The following is a 25,065-nucleotide window of genomic DNA, read 5'->3' as shown; positions in this document are numbered from 1 at the left end:
TGTCTTCACTGCTGGCAGGCCTCTGTGTGCACAGGCCGGTCTACGCCAAGGAAACAAGGGGCTTGCTCTCCCCTTGCTAGGAGCTCCTCCTACAGCACTCTGGACCAGGGCACACACGCCCCTGGACCAGCAGCCTGCAAGGAAGCTGCCGCTGAGCCATGCAGAAAGGCCTGCAGCACTTGGCAGGGAGCCTTCGGCTGTGGACAGCTTTCCCACTGCCAAGCCTTGGAGGAGCTCATGGATGCTGGGGCGTGCAGCGTTTTCCATCGGAGAGCACTGGGGGCCCAAAGGCTCCCCTGTGCCTTCCGAGCCCCTTCCCACCCACAGGCCCTTGGCACCCACTCTGTTGCCAGAGGGAAGTCCTAAGCAGGACTCTCGAGCTTGTGCAGCCAGAGTGCCTCCTGCTTGGAAACGGCCTCAGGAACTCATTTGGAGTGAGGCTGCTCCCATGCTTATCAGCCAGCAGATGGTGCCATCGCTCCACCAAAAAACTCTCTGCTTTGCCTTCAGCCCTGGCTCGCCCTGCTGAGCTCTCTCTGCCTCAAGCAGAAGCTCCAGTGTGCGTCCAGCCTACAGAAAGCAGAGTGCCTTTGCCTGAGCACTGCTATGCTGTGGCAGCACCCTGAAGGCCTCCTAGGGCCTTCTCTGCCCTAACCCAAGTCGTGCCATTCGGCCCATGCGGGGAGCAAAGCTCCCCCTTGGCAGGGCTCAGCGTGTGGCCTGTGTGGGGTTTCATGGCTGGGAAAAGGCAGATCCTGAAGCTGGGTGCCCTCCTGTGAATGGGGCCTGGTGGGCAGAGCCGGCATTCCCTGGTTGGGATGTAGGAGATCTGGGGCCTTCAAGCTGCATGCACATCCCCTCTCTGGCTGCCCCTCTTGCTTCTTCTCTGCTGCCAAGCCTCTCGCACCACACGTGCGTCTCATTGGAAGGAGCAGGCTGCTTGCCATTCTTGGGCAGGGAATCATCCCACACACCTCGTTTCCTCGAAGGGGAGTGCAGACTGACTCAGAGCCTCCAGAGGAGCTGTAGTCTCTCCAGCCACAGAGGCCTGTAGCCGAGTCCATGACAGCCTGTTGCAGGGAGGGCTCCTATGGGAGAGTGCCATGCTTCCCTGGCAGGGGCTCCTTCTCACACTGCTTTCCGTGGGGAAACACTGTGTGCGCCAGGGGTCTCCTGTGTGCACAAAATCTCTCCCCAGTGCCTGAGGTGCAGGGAATCCTCTTTGGACACAGAGCAATGTTCTAGGCAGACCTCCCATGCTGGGAGAGCCTCCACTTCCCCAACTGTCCAACTGCCTCAGGAACACACTTCTAGGGAGTGTGGGTCTAACAGGCAGAACGGCCCGAGTGAGGAACGTGGATGGCAGGCCAAAGCCACTGTGCTGAGCATTCCCCCTGCAAGTCCCAGCTGAAGGCTCTGGGCACCAGGCTCAAGCTGGAATGAGCCTGTAGCCTGGCCTCCAGTCCCAGGCTTTCCCTGGGCACTGCTAGTTTGGGACCCATCCCAGGCTCAGCCAGGCCTCCCTAGGGCCTGTGCTGGCCTGGGCCACTGCCAGCCAGCAGGACCTCGACAGAGCACAGTTCATTCGAGCAGGCCCCAGGGTGTTGCCTGTGTGTCTCTTGCACTGCTGGCAAGCTGCGGGTCCAGAGGCTGAGTGTGCACGTGGCCCCTGGGGCCTGAGCACAAAACAGTCATGACCCCACTTGCAAGCAGGACTCCTGCCACCTCTTCGCTGCCTGCCACACTCCCTTGCTGCCTGCACTGTCTTCACTGCTGGCAGGCCTCTGTGTGCACAGGCCGGTCGACGCCAAGGAAACAAGGGGCTTGCTCTCCCCTTGCTAGGAGCTCCTCCTACAGCACTCTGGACCAGGGCACACACGCCCCTGGACCAGCAGCCTGCAAGGAAGCTGCCGCTGAGCCATGCAGAAAGGCCTGCAGCACTTGGCAGGGAGCCTTCGGCTGTGGACAGCTTTCCCACTGCCAAGCCTTGGAGGAGCTCATGGATGCTGGGGCGTGCAGCGTTTTCCATCGGAGAGCACTGGGGGCCCAAAGCCTCCCCTGTGCCTTCCGAGCCCCTTCCCACCCACAGGCCCTTGGCACCCACTCTGTTGCCAGAGGGAAGTCCTAAGCAGGACTCTCGAGCTTGTGCAGCCAGAGTGCCTCCTGCTTGGAAACGGCCTCAGGAACTCATTTGGAGTGAGGCTGCTCCCATGCTTATCAGCCAGCAGATGGTGCCATCGCTCCACCAAAAAACTCTCTGCTTTGCCTTCAGCCCTGGCTCGCCCTGCTGAGCTCTCTCTGCCTCAAGCAGAAGCTCCAGTGTGCGTCCAGCCTACAGAAAGCAGAGTGCCTTTGCCTGAGCACTGCTATGCTGTGGCAGCACCCTGAAGGCCTCCTAGGGCCTTCTCTGCCCTAACCCAAGTCGTGCCATTCGGCCCATGCGGGGAGCAAAGCTCCCCCTTGGCAGGGCTCAGCGTGTGGCCTGTGTGGGGTTTCATGGCTGGGAAAAGGCAGATCCTGAAGCTGGGTGCCCTCCTGTGAATGGGGCCTGGTGGGCAGAGCCGGCATTCCCTGGTTGGGATGTAGGAGATCTGGGGCCTTCAAGCTGCATGCACATCCCCTCTCTGGCTGCCCCTCTTGCTTCTTCTCTGCTGCCAAGCCTCTCGCACCACACGTGCGTCTCATTGGAAGGAGCAGGCTGCTTGCCATTCTTGGGCAGGGAATCATCCCACACACCTCGTTTCCTCGAAGGGGAGTGCAGACTGACTCAGAGCCTCCAGAGGAGCTGTAGTCTCTCCAGCCACAGAGGCCTGTAGCCGAGTCCATGACAGCCTGTTGCAGGGAGGGCTCCTATGGGAGAGTGCCATGCTTCCCTGGCAGGGGCTCCTTCTCACACTGCTTTCCGTGGGGAAACACTGTGTGCGCCAGGGGTCTCCTGTGTGCACAAAATCTCTCCCCAGTGCCTGAGGTGCAGGGAATCCTCTTTGGACACAGAGCAATGTTCTAGGCAGACCTCCCATGCTGGGAGAGCCTCCACTTCCCCAACTGTCCAACTGCCTCAGGAACACACTTCTAGGGAGTGTGGGTCTAACAGGCAGAACGGCCCGAGTGAGGAACGTGGATGGCAGGCCAAAGCCACTGTGCTGAGCATTCCCCCTGCAAGTCCCAGCTGAAGGCTCTGGGCACCAGGCTCAAGCTGGAATGAGCCTGTAGCCTGGCCTCCAGTCCCAGGCTTTCCCTGGGCACTGCTAGTTTGGGACCCATCCCAGGCTCAGCCAGGCCTCCCTAGGGCCTGTGCTGGCCTGGGCCACTGCCAGCCAGCAGGACCTCGACAGAGCACAGTTCATTCGAGCAGGCCCCAGGGTGTTGCCTGTGTGTCTCTTGCACTGCTGGCAAGCTGCGGGTCCAGAGGCTGAGTGTGCACGTGGCCCCTGGGGCCTGAGCACAAAACAGTCATGACCCCACTTGCAAGCAGGACTCCTGCCACCTCTTCGCTGCCTGCCACACTCCCTTGCTGCCTGCACTGTCTTCACTGCTGGCAGGCCTCTGTGTGCACAGGCCGGTCTACGCCAAGGAAACAAGGGGCTTGCTCTCCCCTTGCTAGGAGCTCCTCCTACAGCACTCTGGACCAGGGCACACACGCCCCTGGACCAGCAGCCTGCAAGGAAGCTGCCGCTGAGCCATGCAGAAAGGCCTGCAGCACTTGGCAGGGAGCCTTCGGCTGTGGACAGCTTTCCCACTGCCAAGCCTTGGAGGAGCTCATGGATGCTGGGGCGTGCAGCGTTTTCCATCGGAGAGCACTGGGGGCCCAAAGGCTCCCCTGTGCCTTCCGAGCCCCTTCCCACCCACAGGCCCTTGGCACCCACTCTGTTGCCAGAGGGAAGTCCTAAGCAGGACTCTCGAGCTTGTGCAGCCAGAGTGCCTCCTGCTTGGAAACGGCCTCAGGAACTCATTTGGAGTGAGGCTGCTCCCATGCTTATCAGCCAGCAGATGGTGCCATCGCTCCACCAAAAAACTCTCTGCTTTGCCTTCAGCCCTGGCTCGCCCTGCTGAGCTCTCTCTGCCTCAAGCAGAAGCTCCAGTGTGCGTCCAGCCTACAGAAAGCAGAGTGCCTTTGCCTGAGCACTGCTATGCTGTGGCAGCACCCTGAAGGCCTCCTAGGGCCTTCTCTGCCCTAACCCAAGTCGTGCCATTCGGCCCATGCGGGGAGCAAAGCTCCCCCTTGGCAGGGCTCAGCGTGTGGCCTGTGTGGGGTTTCATGGCTGGGAAAAGGCAGATCCTGAAGCTGGGTGCCCTCCTGTGAATGGGGCCTGGTGGGCAGAGCCGGCATTCCCTGGTTGGGATGTAGGAGATCTGGGGCCTTCAAGCTGCATGCACATCCCCTCTCTGGCTGCCCCTCTTGCTTCTTCTCTGCTGCCAAGCCTCTCGCACCACACGTGCGTCTCATTGGAAGGAGCAGGCTGCTTGCCATTCTTGGGCAGGGAATCATCCCACACACCTCGTTTCCTCGAAGGGGAGTGCAGACTGACTCAGAGCCTCCAGAGGAGCTGTAGTCTCTCCAGCCACAGAGGCCTGTAGCCGAGTCCATGACAGCCTGTTGCAGGGAGGGCTCCTATGGGAGAGTGCCATGCTTCCCTGGCAGGGGCTCCTTCTCACACTGCTTTCCGTGGGGAAACACTGTGTGCGCCAGGGGTCTCCTGTGTGCACAAAATCTCTCCCCAGTGCCTGAGGTGCAGGGAATCCTCTTTGGACACAGAGCAATGTTCTAGGCAGACCTCCCATGCTGGGAGAGCCTCCACTTCCCCAACTGTCCAACTGCCTCAGGAACACACTTCTAGGGAGTGTGGGTCTAACAGGCAGAACGGCCCGAGTGAGGAACGTGGATGGCAGGCCAAAGCCACTGTGCTGAGCATTCCCCCTGCAAGTCCCAGCTGAAGGCTCTGGGCACCAGGCTCAAGCTGGAATGAGCCTGTAGCCTGGCCTCCAGTCCCAGGCTTTCCCTGGGCACTGCTAGTTTGGGACCCATCCCAGGCTCAGCCAGGCCTCCCTAGGGCCTGTGCTGGCCTGGGCCACTGCCAGCCAGCAGGACCTCGACAGAGCACAGTTCATTCGAGCAGGCCCCAGGGTGTTGCCTGTGTGTCTCTTGCACTGCTGGCAAGCTGCGGGTCCAGAGGCTGAGTGTGCACGTGGCCCCTGGGGCCTGAGCACAAAACAGTCATGACCCCACTTGCAAGCAGGACTCCTGCCACCTCTTCGCTGCCTGCCACACTCCCTTGCTGCCTGCACTGTCTTCACTGCTGGCAGGCCTCTGTGTGCACAGGCCGGTCGACGCCAAGGAAACAAGGGGCTTGCTCTCCCCTTGCTAGGAGCTCCTCCTACAGCACTCTGGACCAGGGCACACACGCCCCTGGACCAGCAGCCTGCAAGGAAGCTGCCGCTGAGCCATGCAGAAAGGCCTGCAGCACTTGGCAGGGAGCCTTCGGCTGTGGACAGCTTTCCCACTGCCAAGCCTTGGAGGAGCTCATGGATGCTGGGGCGTGCAGCGTTTTCCATCGGAGAGCACTGGGGGCCCAAAGCCTCCCCTGTGCCTTCCGAGCCCCTTCCCACCCACAGGCCCTTGGCACCCACTCTGTTGCCAGAGGGAAGTCCTAAGCAGGACTCTCGAGCTTGTGCAGCCAGAGTGCCTCCTGCTTGGAAACGGCCAAAGGAACTCATTTGGAGTGAGGCTGCTCCCATGCTTATCAGCCAGCAGATGGTGCCATCGCTCCACCAAAAAACTCTCTGCTTTGCCTTCAGCCCTGGCTCGCCCTGCTGAGCTCTCTCTGCCTCAAGCAGAAGCTCCAGTGTGCGTCCAGCCTACAGAAAGCAGAGTGCCTTTGCCTGAGCACTGCTATGCTGTGGCAGCACCCTGAAGGCCTCCTAGGGCCTTCTCTGCCCTAACCCAAGTCGTGCCATTCGGCCCATGCGGGGAGCAAAGCTCCCCCTTGGCAGGGCTCAGCGTGTGGCCTGTGTGGGGTTTCATGGCTGGGAAAAGGCAGATCCTGAAGCTGGGTGCCCTCCTGTGAATGGGGCCTGGTGGGCAGAGCCGGCATTCCCTGGTTGGGATGTAGGAGATCTGGGGCCTTCAAGCTGCATGCACATCCCCTCTCTGGCTGCCCCTCTTGCTTCTTCTCTGCTGCCAAGCCTCTCGCACCACACGTGCGTCTCATTGGAAGGAGCAGGCTGCTTGCCATTCTTGGGCAGGGAATCATCCCACACACCTCGTTTCCTCGAAGGGGAGTGCAGACTGACTCAGAGCCTCCAGAGGAGCTGTAGTCTCTCCAGCCACAGAGGCCTGTAGCCGAGTCCATGACAGCCTGTTGCAGGGAGGGCTCCTATGGGAGAGTGCCATGCTTCCCTGGCAGGGGCTCCTTCTCACACTGCTTTCCGTGGGGAAACACTGTGTGCGCCAGGGGTCTCCTGTGTGCACAAAATCTCTCCCCAGTGCCTGAGGTGCAGGGAATCCTCTTTGGACACAGAGCAATGTTCTAGGCAGACCTCCCATGCTGGGAGAGCCTCCACTTCCCCAACTGTCCAACTGCCTCAGGAACACACTTCTAGGGAGTGTGGGTCTAACAGGCAGAACGGCCCGAGTGAGGAACGTGGATGGCAGGCCAAAGCCACTGTGCTGAGCATTCCCCCTGCAAGTCCCAGCTGAAGGCTCTGGGCACCAGGCTCAAGCTGGAATGAGCCTGTAGCCTGGCCTCCAGTCCCAGGCTTTCCCTGGGCACTGCTAGTTTGGGACCCATCCCAGGCTCAGCCAGGCCTCCCTAGGGCCTGTGCTGGCCTGGGCCACTGCCAGCCAGCAGGACCTCGACAGAGCACAGTTCATTCGAGCAGGCCCCAGGGTGTTGCCTGTGTGTCTCTTGCACTGCTGGCAAGCTGCGGGTCCAGAGGCTGAGTGTGCACGTGGCCCCTGGGGCCTGAGCACAAAACAGTCATGACCCCACTTGCAAGCAGGACTCCTGCCACCTCTTCGCTGCCTGCCACACTCCCTTGCTGCCTGCACTGTCTTCACTGCTGGCAGGCCTCTGTGTGCACAGGCCGGTCTACGCCAAGGAAACAAGGGGCTTGCTCTCCCCTTGCTAGGAGCTCCTCCTACAGCACTCTGGACCAGGGCACACACGCCCCTGGACCAGCAGCCTGCAAGGAAGCTGCCGCTGAGCCATGCAGAAAGGCCTGCAGCACTTGGCAGGGAGCCTTCGGCTGTGGACAGCTTTCCCACTGCCAAGCCTTGGAGGAGCTCATGGATGCTGGGGCGTGCAGCGTTTTCCATCGGAGAGCACTGGGGGCCCAAAGGCTCCCCTGTGCCTTCCGAGCCCCTTCCCACCCACAGGCCCTTGGCACCCACTCTGTTGCCAGAGGGAAGTCCTAAGCAGGACTCTCGAGCTTGTGCAGCCAGAGTGCCTCCTGCTTGGAAACGGCCTCAGGAACTCATTTGGAGTGAGGCTGCTCCCATGCTTATCAGCCAGCAGATGGTGCCATCGCTCCACCAAAAAACTCTCTGCTTTGCCTTCAGCCCTGGCTCGCCCTGCTGAGCTCTCTCTGCCTCAAGCAGAAGCTCCAGTGTGCGTCCAGCCTACAGAAAGCAGAGTGCCTTTGCCTGAGCACTGCTATGCTGTGGCAGCACCCTGAAGGCCTCCTAGGGCCTTCTCTGCCCTAACCCAAGTCGTGCCATTCGGCCCATGCGGGGAGCAAAGCTCCCCCTTGGCAGGGCTCAGCGTGTGGCCTGTGTGGGGTTTCATGGCTGGGAAAAGGCAGATCCTGAAGCTGGGTGCCCTCCTGTGAATGGGGCCTGGTGGGCAGAGCCGGCATTCCCTGGTTGGGATGTAGGAGATCTGGGGCCTTCAAGCTGCATGCACATCCCCTCTCTGGCTGCCCCTCTTGCTTCTTCTCTGCTGCCAAGCCTCTCGCACCACACGTGCGTCTCATTGGAAGGAGCAGGCTGCTTGCCATTCTTGGGCAGGGAATCATCCCACACACCTCGTTTCCTCGAAGGGGAGTGCAGACTGACTCAGAGCCTCCAGAGGAGCTGTAGTCTCTCCAGCCACAGAGGCCTGTAGCCGAGTCCATGACAGCCTGTTGCAGGGAGGGCTCCTATGGGAGAGTGCCATGCTTCCCTGGCAGGGGCTCCTTCTCACACTGCTTTCCGTGGGGAAACACTGTGTGCGCCAGGGGTCTCCTGTGTGCACAAAATCTCTCCCCAGTGCCTGAGGTGCAGGGAATCCTCTTTGGACACAGAGCAATGTTCTAGGCAGACCTCCCATGCTGGGAGAGCCTCCACTTCCCCAACTGTCCAACTGCCTCAGGAACACACTTCTAGGGAGTGTGGGTCTAACAGGCAGAACGGCCCGAGTGAGGAACGTGGATGGCAGGCCAAAGCCACTGTGCTGAGCATTCCCCCTGCAAGTCCCAGCTGAAGGCTCTGGGCACCAGGCTCAAGCTGGAATGAGCCTGTAGCCTGGCCTCCAGTCCCAGGCTTTCCCTGGGCACTGCTAGTTTGGGACCCATCCCAGGCTCAGCCAGGCCTCCCTAGGGCCTGTGCTGGCCTGGGCCACTGCCAGCCAGCAGGACCTCGACAGAGCACAGTTCATTCGAGCAGGCCCCAGGGTGTTGCCTGTGTGTCTCTTGCACTGCTGGCAAGCTGCGGGTCCAGAGGCTGAGTGTGCACGTGGCCCCTGGGGCCTGAGCACAAAACAGTCATGACCCCACTTGCAAGCAGGACTCCTGCCACCTCTTCGCTGCCTGCCACACTCCCTTGCTGCCTGCACTGTCTTCACTGCTGGCAGGCCTCTGTGTGCACAGGCCGGTCTACGCCAAGGAAACAAGGGGCTTGCTCTCCCCTTGCTAGGAGCTCCTCCTACAGCACTCTGGACCAGGGCACACACGCCCCTGGACCAGCAGCCTGCAAGGAAGCTGCCGCTGAGCCATGCAGAAAGGCCTGCAGCACTTGGCAGGGAGCCTTCGGCTGTGGACAGCTTTCCCACTGCCAAGCCTTGGAGGAGCTCATGGATGCTGGGGCGTGCAGCGTTTTCCATCGGAGAGCACTGGGGGCCCAAAGGCTCCCCTGTGCCTTCCGAGCCCCTTCCCACCCACAGGCCCTTGGCACCCACTCTGTTGCCAGAGGGAAGTCCTAAGCAGGACTCTCGAGCTTGTGCAGCCAGAGTGCCTCCTGCTTGGAAACGGCCTCAGGAACTCATTTGGAGTGAGGCTGCTCCCATGCTTATCAGCCAGCAGATGGTGCCATCGCTCCACCAAAAAACTCTCTGCTTTGCCTTCAGCCCTGGCTCGCCCTGCTGAGCTCTCTCTGCCTCAAGCAGAAGCTCCAGTGTGCGTCCAGCCTACAGAAAGCAGAGTGCCTTTGCCTGAGCACTGCTATGCTGTGGCAGCACCCTGAAGGCCTCCTAGGGCCTTCTCTGCCCTAACCCAAGTCGTGCCATTCGGCCCATGCGGGGAGCAAAGCTCCCCCTTGGCAGGGCTCAGCGTGTGGCCTGTGTGGGGTTTCATGGCTGGGAAAAGGCAGATCCTGAAGCTGGGTGCCCTCCTGTGAATGGGGCCTGGTGGGCAGAGCCGGCATTCCCTGGTTGGGATGTAGGAGATCTGGGGCCTTCAAGCTGCATGCACATCCCCTCTCTGGCTGCCCCTCTTGCTTCTTCTCTGCTGCCAAGCCTCTCGCACCACACGTGCGTCTCATTGGAAGGAGCAGGCTGCTTGCCATTCTTGGGCAGGGAATCATCCCACACACCTCGTTTCCTCGAAGCGGAGTGCAGACTGACTCAGAGCCTCCAGAGGAGCTGTAGTCTCTCCAGCCACAGAGGCCTGTAGCCGAGTCCATGACAGCCTGTTGCAGGGAGGGCTCCTATGGGAGAGTGCCATGCTTCCCTGGCAGGGGCTCCTTCTCACACTGCTTTCCGTGGGGAAACACTGTGTGCGCCAGGGGTCTCCTGTGTGCACAAAATCTCTCCCCAGTGCCTGAGGTGCAGGGAATCCTCTTTGGACACAGAGCAATGTTCTAGGCAGACCTCCCATGCTGGGAGAGCCTCCACTTCCCCAACTGTCCAACTGCCTCAGGAACACACTTCTAGGGAGTGTGGGTCTAACAGGCAGAACGGCCCGAGTGAGGAACGTGGATGGCAGGCCAAAGCCACTGTGCTGAGCATTCCCCCTGCAAGTCCCAGCTGAAGGCTCTGGGCACCAGGCTCAAGCTGGAATGAGCCTGTAGCCTGGCCTCCAGTCCCAGGCTTTCCCTGGGCACTGCTAGTTTGGGACCCATCCCAGGCTCAGCCAGGCCTCCCTAGGGCCTGTGCTGGCCTGGGCCACTGCCAGCCAGCAGGACCTCGACAGAGCACAGTTCATTCGAGCAGGCCCCAGGGTGTTGCCTGTGTGTCTCTTGCACTGCTGGCAAGCTGCGGGTCCAGAGGCTGAGTGTGCACGTGGCCCCTGGGGCCTGAGCACAAAACAGTCATGACCCCACTTGCAAGCAGGACTCCTGCCACCTCTTCGCTGCCTGCCACACTCCCTTGCTGCCTGCACTGTCTTCACTGCTGGCAGGCCTCTGTGTGCACAGGCCGGTCTACGCCAAGGAAACAAGGGGCTTGCTCTCCCCTTGCTAGGAGCTCCTCCTACAGCACTCTGGACCAGGGCACACACGCCCCTGGACCAGCAGCCTGCAAGGAAGCTGCCGCTGAGCCATGCAGAAAGGCCTGCAGCACTTGGCAGGGAGCCTTCGGCTGTGGACAGCTTTCCCACTGCCAAGCCTTGGAGGAGCTCATGGATGCTGGGGCGTGCAGCGTTTTCCATCGGAGAGCACTGGGGGCCCAAAGCCTCCCCTGTGCCTTCCGAGCCCCTTCCCACCCACAGGCCCTTGGCACCCACTCTGTTGCCAGAGGGAAGTCCTAAGCAGGACTCTCGAGCTTGTGCAGCCAGAGTGCCTCCTGCTTGGAAACGGCCTCAGGAACTCATTTGGAGTGAGGCTGCTCCCATGCTTATCAGCCAGCAGATGGTGCCATCGCTCCACCAAAAAACTCTCTGCTTTGCCTTCAGCCCTGGCTCGCCCTGCTGAGCTCTCTCTGCCTCAAGCAGAAGCTCCAGTGTGCGTCCAGCCTACAGAAAGCAGAGTGCCTTTGCCTGAGCACTGCTATGCTGTGGCAGCACCCTGAAGGCCTCCTAGGGCCTTCTCTGCCCTAACCCAAGTCGTGCCATTCGGCCCATGCGGGGAGCAAAGCTCCCCCTTGGCAGGGCTCAGCGTGTGGCCTGTGTGGGGTTTCATGGCTGGGAAAAGGCAGATCCTGAAGCTGGGTGCCCTCCTGTGAATGGGGCCTGGTGGGCAGAGCCGGCATTCCCTGGTTGGGATGTAGGAGATCTGGGGCCTTCAAGCTGCATGCACATCCCCTCTCTGGCTGCCCCTCTTGCTTCTTCTCTGCTGCCAAGCCTCTCGCACCACACGTGCGTCTCATTGGAAGGAGCAGGCTGCTTGCCATTCTTGGGCAGGGAATCATCCCACACACCTCGTTTCCTCGAAGGGGAGTGCAGACTGACTCAGAGCCTCCAGAGGAGCTGTAGTCTCTCCAGCCACAGAGGCCTGTAGCCGAGTCCATGACAGCCTGTTGCAGGGAGGGCTCCTATGGGAGAGTGCCATGCTTCCCTGGCAGGGGCTCCTTCTCACACTGCTTTCCGTGGGGAAACACTGTGTGCGCCAGGGGTCTCCTGTGTGCACAAAATCTCTCCCCAGTGCCTGAGGTGCAGGGAATCCTCTTTGGACACAGAGCAATGTTCTAGGCAGACCTCCCATGCTGGGAGAGCCTCCACTTCCCCAACTGTCCAACTGCCTCAGGAACACACTTCTAGGGAGTGTGGGTCTAACAGGCAGAACGGCCCGAGTGAGGAACGTGGATGGCAGGCCAAAGCCACTGTGCTGAGCATTCCCCCTGCAAGTCCCAGCTGAAGGCTCTGGGCACCAGGCTCAAGCTGGAATGAGCCTGTAGCCTGGCCTCCAGTCCCAGGCTTTCCCTGGGCACTGCTAGTTTGGGACCCATCCCAGGCTCAGCCAGGCCTCCCTAGGGCCTGTGCTGGCCTGGGCCACTGCCAGCCAGCAGGACCTCGACAGAGCACAGTTCATTCGAGCAGGCCCCAGGGTGTTGCCTGTGTGTCTCTTGCACTGCTGGCAAGCTGCGGGTCCAGAGGCTGAGTGTGCACGTGGCCCCTGGGGCCTGAGCACAAAACAGTCATGACCCCACTTGCAAGCAGGACTCCTGCCACCTCTTCGCTGCCTGCCACACTCCCTTGCTGCCTGCACTGTCTTCACTGCTGGCAGGCCTCTGTGTGCACAGGCCGGTCTACGCCAAGGAAACAAGGGGCTTGCTCTCCCCTTGCTAGGAGCTCCTCCTACAGCACTCTGGACCAGGGCACACACGCCCCTGGACCAGCAGCCTGCAAGGAAGCTGCCGCTGAGCCATGCAGAAAGGCCTGCAGCACTTGGCAGGGAGCCTTCGGCTGTGGACAGCTTTCCCACTGCCAAGCCTTGGAGGAGCTCATGGATGCTGGGGCGTGCAGCGTTTTCCATCGGAGAGCACTGGGGGCCCAAAGGCTCCCCTGTGCCTTCCGAGCCCCTTCCCACCCACAGGCCCTTGGCACCCACTCTGTTGCCAGAGGGAAGTCCTAAGCAGGACTCTCGAGCTTGTGCAGCCAGAGTGCCTCCTGCTTGGAAACGGCCTCAGGAACTCATTTGGAGTGAGGCTGCTCCCATGCTTATCAGCCAGCAGATGGTGCCATCGCTCCACCAAAAAACTCTCTGCTTTGCCTTCAGCCCTGGCTCGCCCTGCTGAGCTCTCTCTGCCTCAAGCAGAAGCTCCAGTGTGCGTCCAGCCTACAGAAAGCAGAGTGCCTTTGCCTGAGCACTGCTATGCTGTGGCAGCACCCTGAAGGCCTCCTAGGGCCTTCTCTGCCCTAACCCAAGTCGTGCCATTCGGCCCATGCGGGGAGCAAAGCTCCCCCTTGGCAGGGCTCAGCGTGTGGCCTGTGTGGGGTTTCATGGCTGGGAAAAGGCAGATCCTGAAGCTGGGTGCCCTCCTGTGAATGGGGCCTGGTGGGCAGAGCCGGCATTCCCTGGTTGGGATGTAGGAGATCTGGGGCCTTCAAGCTGCATGCACATCCCCTCTCTGGCTGCCCCTCTTGCTTCTTCTCTGCTGCCAAGCCTCTCGCACCACACGTGCGTCTCATTGGAAGGAGCAGGCTGCTTGCCATTCTTGGGCAGGGAATCATCCCACACACCTCGTTTCCTCGAAGCGGAGTGCAGACTGACTCAGAGCCTCCAGAGGAGCTGTAGTCTCTCCAGCCACAGAGGCCTGTAGCCGAGTCCATGACAGCCTGTTGCAGGGAGGGCTCCTATGGGAGAGTGCCATGCTTCCCTGGCAGGGGCTCCTTCTCACACTGCTTTCCGTGGGGAAACACTGTGTGCGCCAGGGGTCTCCTGTGTGCACAAAATCTCTCCCCAGTGCCTGAGGTGCAGGGAATCCTCTTTGGACACAGAGCAATGTTCTAGGCAGACCTCCCATGCTGGGAGAGCCTCCACTTCCCCAACTGTCCAACTGCCTCAGGAACACACTTCTAGGGAGTGTGGGTCTAACAGGCAGAACGGCCCGAGTGAGGAACGTGGATGGCAGGCCAAAGCCACTGTGCTGAGCATTCCCCCTGCAAGTCCCAGCTGAAGGCTCTGGGCACCAGGCTCAAGCTGGAATGAGCCTGTAGCCTGGCCTCCAGTCCCAGGCTTTCCCTGGGCACTGCTAGTTTGGGACCCATCCCAGGCTCAGCCAGGCCTCCCTAGGGCCTGTGCTGGCCTGGGCCACTGCCAGCCAGCAGGACCTCGACAGAGCACAGTTCATTCGAGCAGGCCCCAGGGTGTTGCCTGTGTGTCTCTTGCACTGCTGGCAAGCTGCGGGTCCAGAGGCTGAGTGTGCACGTGGCCCCTGGGGCCTGAGCACAAAACAGTCATGACCCCACTTGCAAGCAGGACTCCTGCCACCTCTTCGCTGCCTGCCACACTCCCTTGCTGCCTGCACTGTCTTCACTGCTGGCAGGCCTCTGTGTGCACAGGCCGGTCTACGCCAAGGAAACAAGGGGCTTGCTCTCCCCTTGCTAGGAGCTCCTCCTACAGCACTCTGGACCAGGGCACACACGCCCCTGGACCAGCAGCCTGCAAGGAAGCTGCCGCTGAGCCATGCAGAAAGGCCTGCAGCACTTGGCAGGGAGCCTTCGGCTGTGGACAGCTTTCCCACTGCCAAGCCTTGGAGGAGCTCATGGATGCTGGGGCGTGCAGCGTTTTCCATCGGAGAGCACTGGGGGCCCAAAGGCTCCCCTGTGCCTTCCGAGCCCCTTCCCACCCACAGGCCCTTGGCACCCACTCTGTTGCCAGAGGGAAGTCCTAAGCAGGACTCTCGAGCTTGTGCAGCCAGAGTGCCTCCTGCTTGGAAACGGCCTCAGGAACTCATTTGGAGTGAGGCTGCTCCCATGCTTATCAGCCAGCAGATGGTGCCATCGCTCCACCAAAAAACTCTCTGCTTTGCCTTCAGCCCTGGCTCGCCCTGCTGAGCTCTCTCTGCCTCAAGCAGAAGCTCCAGTGTGCGTCCAGCCTACAGAAAGCAGAGTGCCTTTGCCTGAGCACTGCTATGCTGTGGCAGCACCCTGAAGGCCTCCTAGGGCCTTCTCTGCCCTAACCCAAGTCGTGCCATTCGGCCCATGCGGGGAGCAAAGCTCCCCCTTGGCAGGGCTCAGCGTGTGGCCTGTGTGGGGTTTCATGGCTGGGAAAAGGCAGATCCTGAAGCTGGGTGCCCTCCTGTGAATGGGGCCTGGTGGGCAGAGCCGGCATTCCCTGGTTGGGATGTAGGAGATCTGGGGCCTTCAAGCTGCATGCACATCCCCTCTCTGGCTGCCCCTCTTGCTTCTTCTCTGCTGCCAAGCCTCTCGCACCACACGTGCGTCTCATTGGAAGGAGCAGGCTGCTTGCCATTCTTGGGCAGGGAATCATCCCACACACCTCGTTTCCTCGAAGGGGAGTGCAGACTGACTCAGAGCCTCCAGAGGAGCTGTAGTCTCTCCAGCCACAGAGGCCTGTAGCCGAGTCCATGACAGCCTGTTGCAGGGAGGGCTCCTATGGGAGAGTGCCATGCTTCCCTGGCAGGGGCTCCTTCTCACACTGCTTTCCGTGGGGAAACACTGTGTGCGCCAGGGGTCTCCTGTGTGCACAAAATCTCTCCCCAGTGCCTGAGGTGCAGGGAATCCTCTTTGGACACAGAGCAATGTTCTAGGCAGACCTCCCATGCTGGGAGAGCCTCCACTTCCCCAACTGTCCAACTGCCTCAGGAACACACTTCTAGGGAGTGTGGGTCTAACAGGCAGAACGGCCCGAGTGAGGAACGTGGATGGCAGGCCAAAGCCACTGTGCTGAGCATTCCCCCTGCAAGTCCCAGCTGAAGGCTCTGGGCACCAGGCTCAAGCTGGAATGAGCCTGTAGCCTGGCCTCCAGTCCCAGGCTTTCCCTGGGCACTGCTAGTTTGGGACCCATCCCAGGCTCAGCCAGGCCTCCCTAGGGCCTGTGCTGGCCTGGGCCACTGCCAGCCAGCAGGACCTCGACAGAGCACAGTTCATTCGAGCCGGCCCCAGGGTGTTGCCTGTGTGTCTCTTGCACTGCTGGCAAGCTGCGGGTCCAGAGGCTGAGTGTGCACGTGGCCCCTGGGGCCTGAGCACAAAACAGTCATGACCCCACTTGCAAGCAGGACTCCTGCCACCTCTTCGCTGCCTGCCACACTCCCTTGCTGCCTGCACTGTCTTCACTGCTGGCAGGCCTCTGTGTGCACAGGCCGGTCTACGCCAAGGAAACAAGGGGCTTGCTCTCCCCTTGCTAGGAGCTCCTCCTACAGCACTCTGGACCAGGGCACACACGCCCCTGGACCAGCAGCCTGCAAGGAAGCTGCCGCTGAGCCATGCAGAAAGGCCTGCAGCACTTGGCAGGGAGCCTTCGGCTGTGGACAGCTTTCCCACTGCCAAGCCTTGGAGGAGCTCATGGATGCTGGGGCGTGCAGCGTTTTCCATCGGAGAGCACTGGGGACCCAAAGGCTCCCCTGTGCCTTCCGAGCCCCTTCCCACCCACAGGCCCTTGGCACCCACTCTGTTGCCAGAGGGAAGTCCTAAGCAGGACTCTCGAGCTTGTGCAGCCAGAGTGCCTCCTGCTTGGAAACGGCCTCAGGAACTCATTTGGAGTGAGGCTGCTCCCATGCTTATCAGCCAGCAGATGGTGCCATCGCTCCACCAAAAAACTCTCTGCTTTGCCTTCAGCCCTGGCTCGCCCTGCTGAGCTCTCTCTGCCTCAAGCAGAAGCTCCAGTGTGCGTCCAGCCTACAGAAAGCAGAGTGCCTTTGCCTGAGCACTGCTATGCTGTGGCAGCACCCTGAAGGCCTCCTAGGGCCTTCTCTGCCCTAACCCAAGTCGTGCCATTCGGCCCATGCGGGGAGCAAAGCTCCCCCTTGGCAGGGCTCAGCGTGTGGCCTGTGTGGGGTTTCATGGCTGGGAAAAGGCAGATCCTGAAGCTGGGTGCCCTCCTGTGAATGGGGCCTGGTGGGCAGAGCCGGCATTCCCTGGTTGGGATGTAGGAGATCTGGGGCCTTCAAGCTGCATGCACATCCCCTCTCTGGCTGCCCCTCTTGCTTCTTCTCTGCTGCCAAGCCTCTCGCACCACACGTGCGTCTCATTGGAAGGAGCAGGCTGCTTGCCATTCTTGGGCAGGGAATCATCCCACACACCTCGTTTCCTCGAAGGGGAGTGCAGACTGACTCAGAGCCTCCAGAGGAGCTGTAGTCTCTCCAGCCACAGAGGCCTGTAGCCGAGTCCATGACAGCCTGTTGCAGGGAGGGCTCCTATGGGAGAGTGCCATGCTTCCCTGGCAGGGGCTCCTTCTCACACTGCTTTCCGTGGGGAAACACTGTGTGCGCCAGGGGTCTCCTGTGTGCACAAAATCTCTCCCCAGTGCCTGAGGTGCAGGGAATCCTCTTTGGACACAGAGCAATGTTCTAGGCAGACCTCCCATGCTGGGAGAGCCTCCACTTCCCCAACTGTCCAACTGCCTCAGGAACACACTTCTAGGGAGTGTGGGTCTAACAGGCAGAACGGCCCGAGTGAGGAACGTGGATGGCAGGCCAAAGCCACTGTGCTGAGCATTCCCCCTGCAAGTCCCAGCTGAAGGCTCTGGGCACCAGGCTCAAGCTGGAATGAGCCTGTAGCCTGGCCTCCAGTCCCAGGCTTTCCCTGGGCACTGCTAGTTTGGGACCCATCCCAGGCTCAGCCAGGCCTCCCTAGGGCCTGTGCTGGCCTGGGCCACTGCCAGCCAGCAGGACCTCGACAGAGCACAGTTCATTCGAGCCGGCCCCAGGGTGTTGCCTGTGTGTCTCTTGCACTGCTGGCAAGCTGCGGGTCCAGAGGCTGAGTGTGCACGTGGCCCCTGGGGCCTGAGCACAAAACAGTCATGACCCCACTTGCAAGCAGGACTCCTGCCACCTCTTCGCTGCCTGCCACACTCCCTTGCTGCCTGCACTGTCTTCACTGCTGGCAGGCCTCTGTGTGCACAGGCCGGTCTACGCCAAGGAAACAAGGGGCTTGCTCTCCCCTTGCTAGGAGCTCCTCCTACAGCACTCTGGACCAGGGCACACACGCCCCTGGACCAGCAGCCTGCAAGGAAGCTGCCGCTGAGCCATGCAGAAAGGCCTGCAGCACTTGGCAGGGAGCCTTCGGCTGTGGACAGCTTTCCCACTGCCAAGCCTTGGAGGAGCTCATGGATGCTGGGGCGTGCAGCGTTTTCCATCGGAGAGCACTGGGGGCCCAAAGGCTCCCCTGTGCCTTCCGAGCCCCTTCCCACCCACAGGCCCTTGGCACCCACTCTGTTGCCAGAGGGAAGTCCTAAGCAGGACTCTCGAGCTTGTGCAGCCAGAGTGCCTCCTGCTTGGAAACGGCCTCAGGAACTCATTTGGAGTGAGGCTGCTCCCATGCTTATCAGCCAGCAGATGGTGCCATCGCTCCACCAAAAAACTCTCTGCTTTGCCTTCAGCCCTGGCTCGCCCTGCTGAGCTCTCTCTGCCTCAAGCAGAAGCTCCAGTGTGCGTCCAGCCTACAGAAAGCAGAGTGCCTTTGCCTGAGCACTGCTATGCTGTGGCAGCACCCTGAAGGCCTCCTAGGGCCTTCTCTGCCCTAACCCAAGTCGTGCCATTCGGCCCATGCGGGGAGCAAAGCTCCCCCTTGGCAGGGCTCAGCGTGTGGCCTGTGTGGGGTTTCATGGCTGGGAAAAGGCAGATCCTGAAGCTGGGTGCCCTCCTGTGAATGGGGCCTGGTGGGCAGAGCCGGCATTCCCTGGTTGGGATGTAGGAGATCTGGGGCCTTCAAGCTGCATGCACATCCCCTCTCTGGCTGCCCCTCTTGCTTCTTCTCTGCTGCCAAGCCTCTCGCACCACACGTGCGTCTCATTGGAAGGAGCAGGCTGCTTGCCATTCTTGGGCAGGGAATCATCCCACACACCTCGTTTCCTCGAAGGGGAGTGCAGACTGACTCAGAGCCTCCAGAGGAGCTGTAGTCTCTCCAGCCACAGAGGCCTGTAGCCGAGTCCATGACAGCCTGTTGCAGGGAGGGCTCCTATGGGAGAGTGCCATGCTTCCCTGGCAGGGGCTCCTTCTCACACTGCTTTCCGTGGGGAAACACTGTGTGCGCCAGGGGTCTCCTGTGTGCACAAAATCTCTCCCCAGTGCCTGAGGTGCAGGGAATCCTCTTTGGACACAGAGCAATGTTCTAGGCAGACCTCCCATGCTGGGAGAGCCTCCACTTCCCCAACTGTCCAACTGCCTCAGGAACACACTTCTAGGGAGTGTGGGTCTAACAGGCAGAACGGCCCGAGTGAGGAACGTGGATGGCAGGCCAAAGCCACTGTGCTGAGCATTCCCCCTGCAAGTCCCAGCTGAAGGCTCTGGGCACCAGGCTCAAGCTGGAATGAGCCTGTAGCCTGGCCTCCAGTCCCAGGCTTTCCCTGGGCACTGCTAGTTTGGGACCCATCCCAGGCTCAGCCAGGCCTCCCTAGGGCCTGTGCTGGCCTGGGCCACTGCCAGCCAGCAGGACCTCGACAGAGCACAGTTCATTCGAGCCGGCCCCAGGGTGTTGCCTGTGTGTCTCTTGCACTGCTGGCAAGCTGCGGGTCCAGAGGCTGAGTGTGCACGTGGCCCCTGGGGCCTGAGCACAAAACAGTCATGACCCCACTTGCAAGCAGGACTCCTGCCACCTCTTCGCTGCCTGCCACACTCCCTTGCTGCCTGCACTGTCTTCACTGCTGGCAGGCCTCTGTGTGCACAGGCCGGTCTACGCCAAGGAAACAAGGGGCTTGCTCTCCCCTTGCTAGGAGCTCCTCCTACAGCACTCTGGACCAGGGCACACACGCCCCTGGACCAGCAGCCTGCAAGGAAGCTGCCGCTGAGCCATGCAGAAAGGCCTGCAGCACTTGGCAGGGAGCCTTCGGCTGTGGACAGCTTTCCCACTGCCAAGCCTTGGAGGAGCTCATGGATGCTGGGGCGTGCAGCGTTTTCCATCGGAGAGCACTGGGGGCCCAAAGGCTCCCCTGTGCCTTCCGAGCCCCTTCCCACCCACAGGCCCTTGGCACCCACTCTGTTGCCAGAGGGAAGTCCTAAGCAGGACTCTCGAGCTTGTGCAGCCAGAGTGCCTCCTGCTTGGAAACGGCCTCAGGAACTCATTTGGAGTGAGGCTGCTCCCATGCTTATCAGCCAGCAGATGGTGCCATCGCTCCACCAAAAAACTCTCTGCTTTGCCTTCAGCCCTGGCTCGCCCTGCTGAGCTCTCTCTGCCTCAAGCAGAAGCTCCAGTGTGCGTCCAGCCTACAGAAAGCAGAGTGCCTTTGCCTGAGCACTGCTATGCTGTGGCAGCACCCTGAAGGCCTCCTAGGGCCTTCTCTGCCCTAACCCAAGTCGTGCCATTCGGCCCATGCGGGGAGCAAAGCTCCCCCTTGGCAGGGCTCAGCGTGTGGCCTGTGTGGGGTTTCATGGCTGGGAAAAGGCAGATCCTGAAGCTGGGTGCCCTCCTGTGAATGGGGCCTGGTGGGCAGAGCCGGCATTCCCTGGTTGGGATGTAGGAGATCTGGGGCCTTCAAGCTGCATGCACATCCCCTCTCTGGCTGCCCCTCTTGCTTCTTCTCTGCTGCCAAGCCTCTCGCACCACACGTGCGTCTCATTGGAAGGAGCAGGCTGCTTGCCATTCTTGGGCAGGGAATCATCCCACACACCTCGTTTCCTCGAAGGGAGTGCAGACTGACTCAGAGCCTCCAGAGGAGCTGTAGTCTCTCCAGCCACAGAGGCCTGTAGCCGAGTCCATGACAGCCTGTTGCAGGAGGGCTCCTATGGGAGAGTGCCATGCTTCCCTGGCAGGGGCTCCTTCTCACACTGCTTTCCGTGGGAAACACTGTGTGCGCCAGGGGTCTCCTGTGTGCACAAAATCTCTCCCAGTGCCTGAGGTGCAGGGAATCCTCTTTGGACACAGAGCAATGTTCTAGGCAGACCTCCATGCTGGGAGAGCCTCCACTTCCCAACTGTCCAACTGCCTCAGGAACACACTTCTAGGGAGTGTGGGTCTAACAGGCAGAACGGCCCGAGTGAGGAACGTGGATGGCAGGCCAAAGCCACTGTGCTGAGCATTCCCCCTGCAAGTCCCAGCTGAAGGCTCTGGGCACCAGGCTCAAGCTGGAATGAGCCTGTAGCCTGGCCTCCAGTCCCAGGCTTTCCCTGGGCACTGCTAGTTTGGGACCCATCCCAGGCTCAGCCAGGCCTCCCTAGGGCCTGTGCTGGCCTGGGCCACTGCCAGCCAGCAGGACCTCGACAGAGCACAGTTCATTCGAGCAGGCCCCAGGGGGTTGCCTGTGTGTCTCTTGCACTGCTGGCAAGCTGCGGGTCCAGAGGCTGAGTGTGCACGTGGCCCCTGGGGCCTGAGCACAAAACAGTCATGACCCCACTTGCAAGCAGGACTCCTGCCACCTCTTCGCTGCTGCCACACTCCTTGCTGCCTGCACTGTCTTCACTGCTGGCAGGCCTCTGTGTGCACAGGCCGGTCTACGCCAAGGAAACAAGGGGCTTGCTCTCCCCTTGCTAGGAGCTCCTCCTACAGCACTCTGGACCAGGGCACACACGCCCCTGGACCAGCAGCCTGCAAGGAAGCTGCCGCTGAGCCATGCAGAAAGGCCTGCAGCACTTGGCAGGGAGCCTTCGGCTGTGGACAGCTTTCCCACTGCCAAGCCTTGGAGGAGCTCATGGATGCTGGGGCGTGCAGCGTTTTCCATCGGAGAGCACTGGGGCCCAAAGGCTCCCCTGTGCCTTCCGAGCCCCTTCCCACCCACAGGCCCTTGGCACCCACATCTGTTGCCAGAGGGAAGTCCTAAGCAGGACTCTCGAGCTTGTGCAGCCAGAGTGCCTCCTGCTTGGAAACGGCCTCAGGAACTCATTTGGAGTGAGGCTGCTCCCATGCTTATCAGCCAGCAGATGGTGCCATCGCTCCACCAAAAAACTCTCTGCTTTGCCTTCAGCCCTGGCTCGCCCTGCTGAGCTCTCTCTGCCTCAAGCAGAAGCTCCAGTGTGCGTCCAGCCTACAGAAAGCAGAGTGCCTTTGCCTGAGCACTGCTATGCTGTGGCAGCACCCTGAAGGCCTCCTAGGGCCTTCTCTGCCCTAACCCAAGTCGTGCCATTCGGCCCATGCGGGGAGCAAAGCTCCCCCTTGGCAGGGCTCAGCGTGTGGCCTGTGTGGGGTTTCATGGCTGGGAAAAGGCAGATCCTGAAGCTGGGTGCCCTCCTGTGAATGGGGCCTGGTGGGCAGAGCCGGCATTCCCTGGATGGGATGTAGGAGATCTGGGGCCTTCAAGCTGCATGCACATCCCTCTCTGGCTGCCCCTCTTGCTTCTTCTCTGCTGCCAAGCCTCTCGCACCACACGTGCGTCTCATTGGAAGGAGCAGGCTGCTTGCCATTCTTGGGCAGGGAATCATCCCACACACCTCGTTTCCTCGAAGGGGAGTGCAGACTGACTCAGAGCCTCCAGAGGAGCTGTAGTCTCTCCAGCCACAGAGGCCTGTAGCCGAGTCCATGACAGCCTGTTGCAGGGAGGGCTCCTATGGGAGAGTGCCATGCTTCCCTGGCAGGGGCTCCTTCTCACACTGCTTTCCGTGGGGAAACACTGTGTGCGCCAGGGGTCTCCTGTGTGCACAAAATCTCTCCCCAGTGCCTGAGGTGCAGGGAATCCTCTTTGGACACAGAGCAATGTTCTAGGCAGACCTCCCATGCTGGGAGAGCCTCCACTTCCCAACTGTCCAACTGCCTCAGGAACACACTTCTAGGGAGTGTGGGTCTAACAGGCAGAACGGCCCGAGTGAGGAACGTGGATGGCAGGCCAAAGCCACTGTGCTGAGCATTCCCCCTGCAAGTCCCAGCTGAAGGCTCTGGGCACCAGGCTCAAGCTGGAATGAGCCTGTAGCCTGGCCTCCAGTCCAGGCTTTCCCTGGGCACTGCTAGTTTGGGACCCATCCCAGGCTCAGCCAGGCCTCCCTAGGGCCTGTGCTGGCCTGGGCCACTGCCAGCCAGCAGGACCTCGACAGAGCACAGTTCATTCGAGCAGGCCCCAGGGTGTTGCCTGTGTGTCTCTTGCACTGCTGGCAAGCTGCGGTCCAGAGGCTGAGTGTGCACGTGGCCCCTGGGGCCTGAGCACAAAACAGTCATGACCCCACTTGCAAGCAGGACTCCTGCCACCTCTTCGCTGCCTGCCACACTCCCTTGCTGCCTGCACTGTCTTCACTGCTGGCAGGCCTCTGTGTGCACAGGCCGGTCGACGCCAAGGAAACAAGGGGCTTGCTCTCCCCTTGCTAGGAGCTCCTCCTACAGCACTCTGGACCAGGGCACACACGCCCCTGGACCAGCAGCCTGCAAGGAAGCTGCCGCTGAGCCATGCAGAAAGGCCTGCAGCACTTGGCAGGGAGCCTTCGGCTGTGGACAGCTTTCCCACTGCCAAGCCTTGGAGGAGCTCATGGATGCTGGGGCGTGCAGCGTTTCCATCGGAGAGCACTGGGGGCCCAAAGGCTCCCCTGTGCCTTCCGAGCCCCTTCCCACCCACAGGCCCTTGGCACCCACTCTGTTGCCAGAGGGAAGTCCTAAGCAGGACTCTCGAGCTTGTGCAGCCAGAGTGCCTCCTGCTTGGAAACGGCCTCAGGAACTCATTTGGAGTGAGGCTGCTCCCATGCTTATCAGCCAGCAGATGGTGCCATCGCTCCACCAAAAACTCTCTGCTTTGCCTTCAGCCCTGGCTCGCCCTGCTGAGCTCTCTCTGCTCAAGCAGAAGCTCCAGTGTGCGTCCAGCCTACAGAAAGCAGAGTGCCTTTGCCTGAGCACTGCTATGCTGTGGCAGCACCCTGAAGGCCTCCTAGGGCCTTCTCTGCCTAACCCAAGTCGTGCCATTCGGCCATGCGGGAGCAAAGCTCCCCCTTGGCAGGGCTCAGCGTGTGGCCTGTGTGGGTTTCATGGCTGGGAAAAGGCAGATCCTGAAGCTGGGTGCCCTCCTGTGAATGGGGCCTGGTGGCAGAGCCGGCATTCCCTGGTTGGGATGTAGGAGATCTGGGGCCTTCAAGCTGCATGCACATCCCCTCTCTGGCTGCCCCTCTTGCTTCTTCTCTGCTGCCAAGCCTCTCGCACCACACGTGCGTCTCATTGGAAGGAGCAGGCTGCTTGCCATTCTTGGGCAGGGAATCATCCCACACACCTCGTTTCCTCGAAGGGGAGTGCAGACTGACTCAGAGCCTCCAGAGGAGCTGTAGTCTCTCCAGCCACAGAGGCCTGTAGCCGAGTCCATGACAGCCTGTTGCAGGAGGGCTCCTATGGGAGAGTGCCATGCTTCCCTGGCAGGGGGCTCCTTCTCACACTGCTTTCCGTGGGGAAACACTGTGTGCGCCAGGGGTCTCCTGTGTGCACAAAATCTCTCCCAGTGCCTGAGGTGCAGGGAATCCTCTTTGGACACAGAGCAATGTTCTAGGCAGACCTCCCATGCTGGGAGAGCCTCCACTTCCCCAACTGTCCAACTGCCTCAGGAACACACTTCTAGGAGTGTGGGTCTAACAGGCAGAACGGCCCGAGTGAGGAACGTGGATGGCAGGCCAAAGCCACTGTGCTGAGCATTCCCCCTGCAAGTCCCAGCTGAAGGCTCTGGGCACCAGGCTCAAGCTGGAATGAGCCTGTAGCCTGGCCTCCAGTCCCAGGCTTTCCCTGGGCACTGCTAGTTTGGGACCCATCCAGGCTCAGCCAGGCCTCCCTAGGGCCTGTGCTGGCCTGGGCCACTGCCAGCCAGCAGGACCTCGACAGAGCACAGTTCATTCGAGCCGGCCCCAGGGTGTTGCCTGTGTGTCTCTTGCACTGCTGGCAAGCTGCGGGTCCAGAGGCTGAGTGTGCACGTGGCCCCTGGGGCCTGAGCACAAAACAGTCATGACCCCACTTGCAAGCAGGACTCCTGCACCTCTTCGCTGCCTGCCACACTCCCTTGCTGCCTGCACTGTCTTCACTGCTGGCAGGCCTCTGTGTGCACAGGCCGGTCGACGCCAAGGAAACAAGGGGCTTGCTCTCCCCTTGCTAGGAGCTCTCCTACAGCACTCTGGACCAGGGCACACACGCCCCTGGACCAGCAGCCTGCAAGAAGCTGCCGCTGAGCCATGCAGAAAGGCCTGCAGCACTTGGCAGGGAGCCTTCGGGCTGTGGACAGCTTTCCCACTGCCAAGCCTTGGAGGAGCTCATGGATGCTGGGGCGTGCAGCGTTTTCCATCGGAGAGCACTGGGGGCCCAAAGGCTCCCCTGTGCCTTCCGAGCCCCTTCCCACCCACAGGCCCTTGCACCCACTCTGTTGCCAGAGGGAAGTCCTAAGCAGGACTCTCGAGCTTGTGCAGCCAGAGTGCCTCCTGCTTGGAAACGGCCTCAGGA

This window comes from Hippopotamus amphibius, chromosome 2, assembly GCF_030028045.1.
Source record: "Hippopotamus amphibius kiboko isolate mHipAmp2 chromosome 2, mHipAmp2.hap2, whole genome shotgun sequence".
Classification (NCBI taxonomy): Eukaryota; Metazoa; Chordata; class Mammalia; order Artiodactyla; family Hippopotamidae; genus Hippopotamus; species Hippopotamus amphibius.
Note: the sequence above shows the minus strand (reverse complement) of the source record.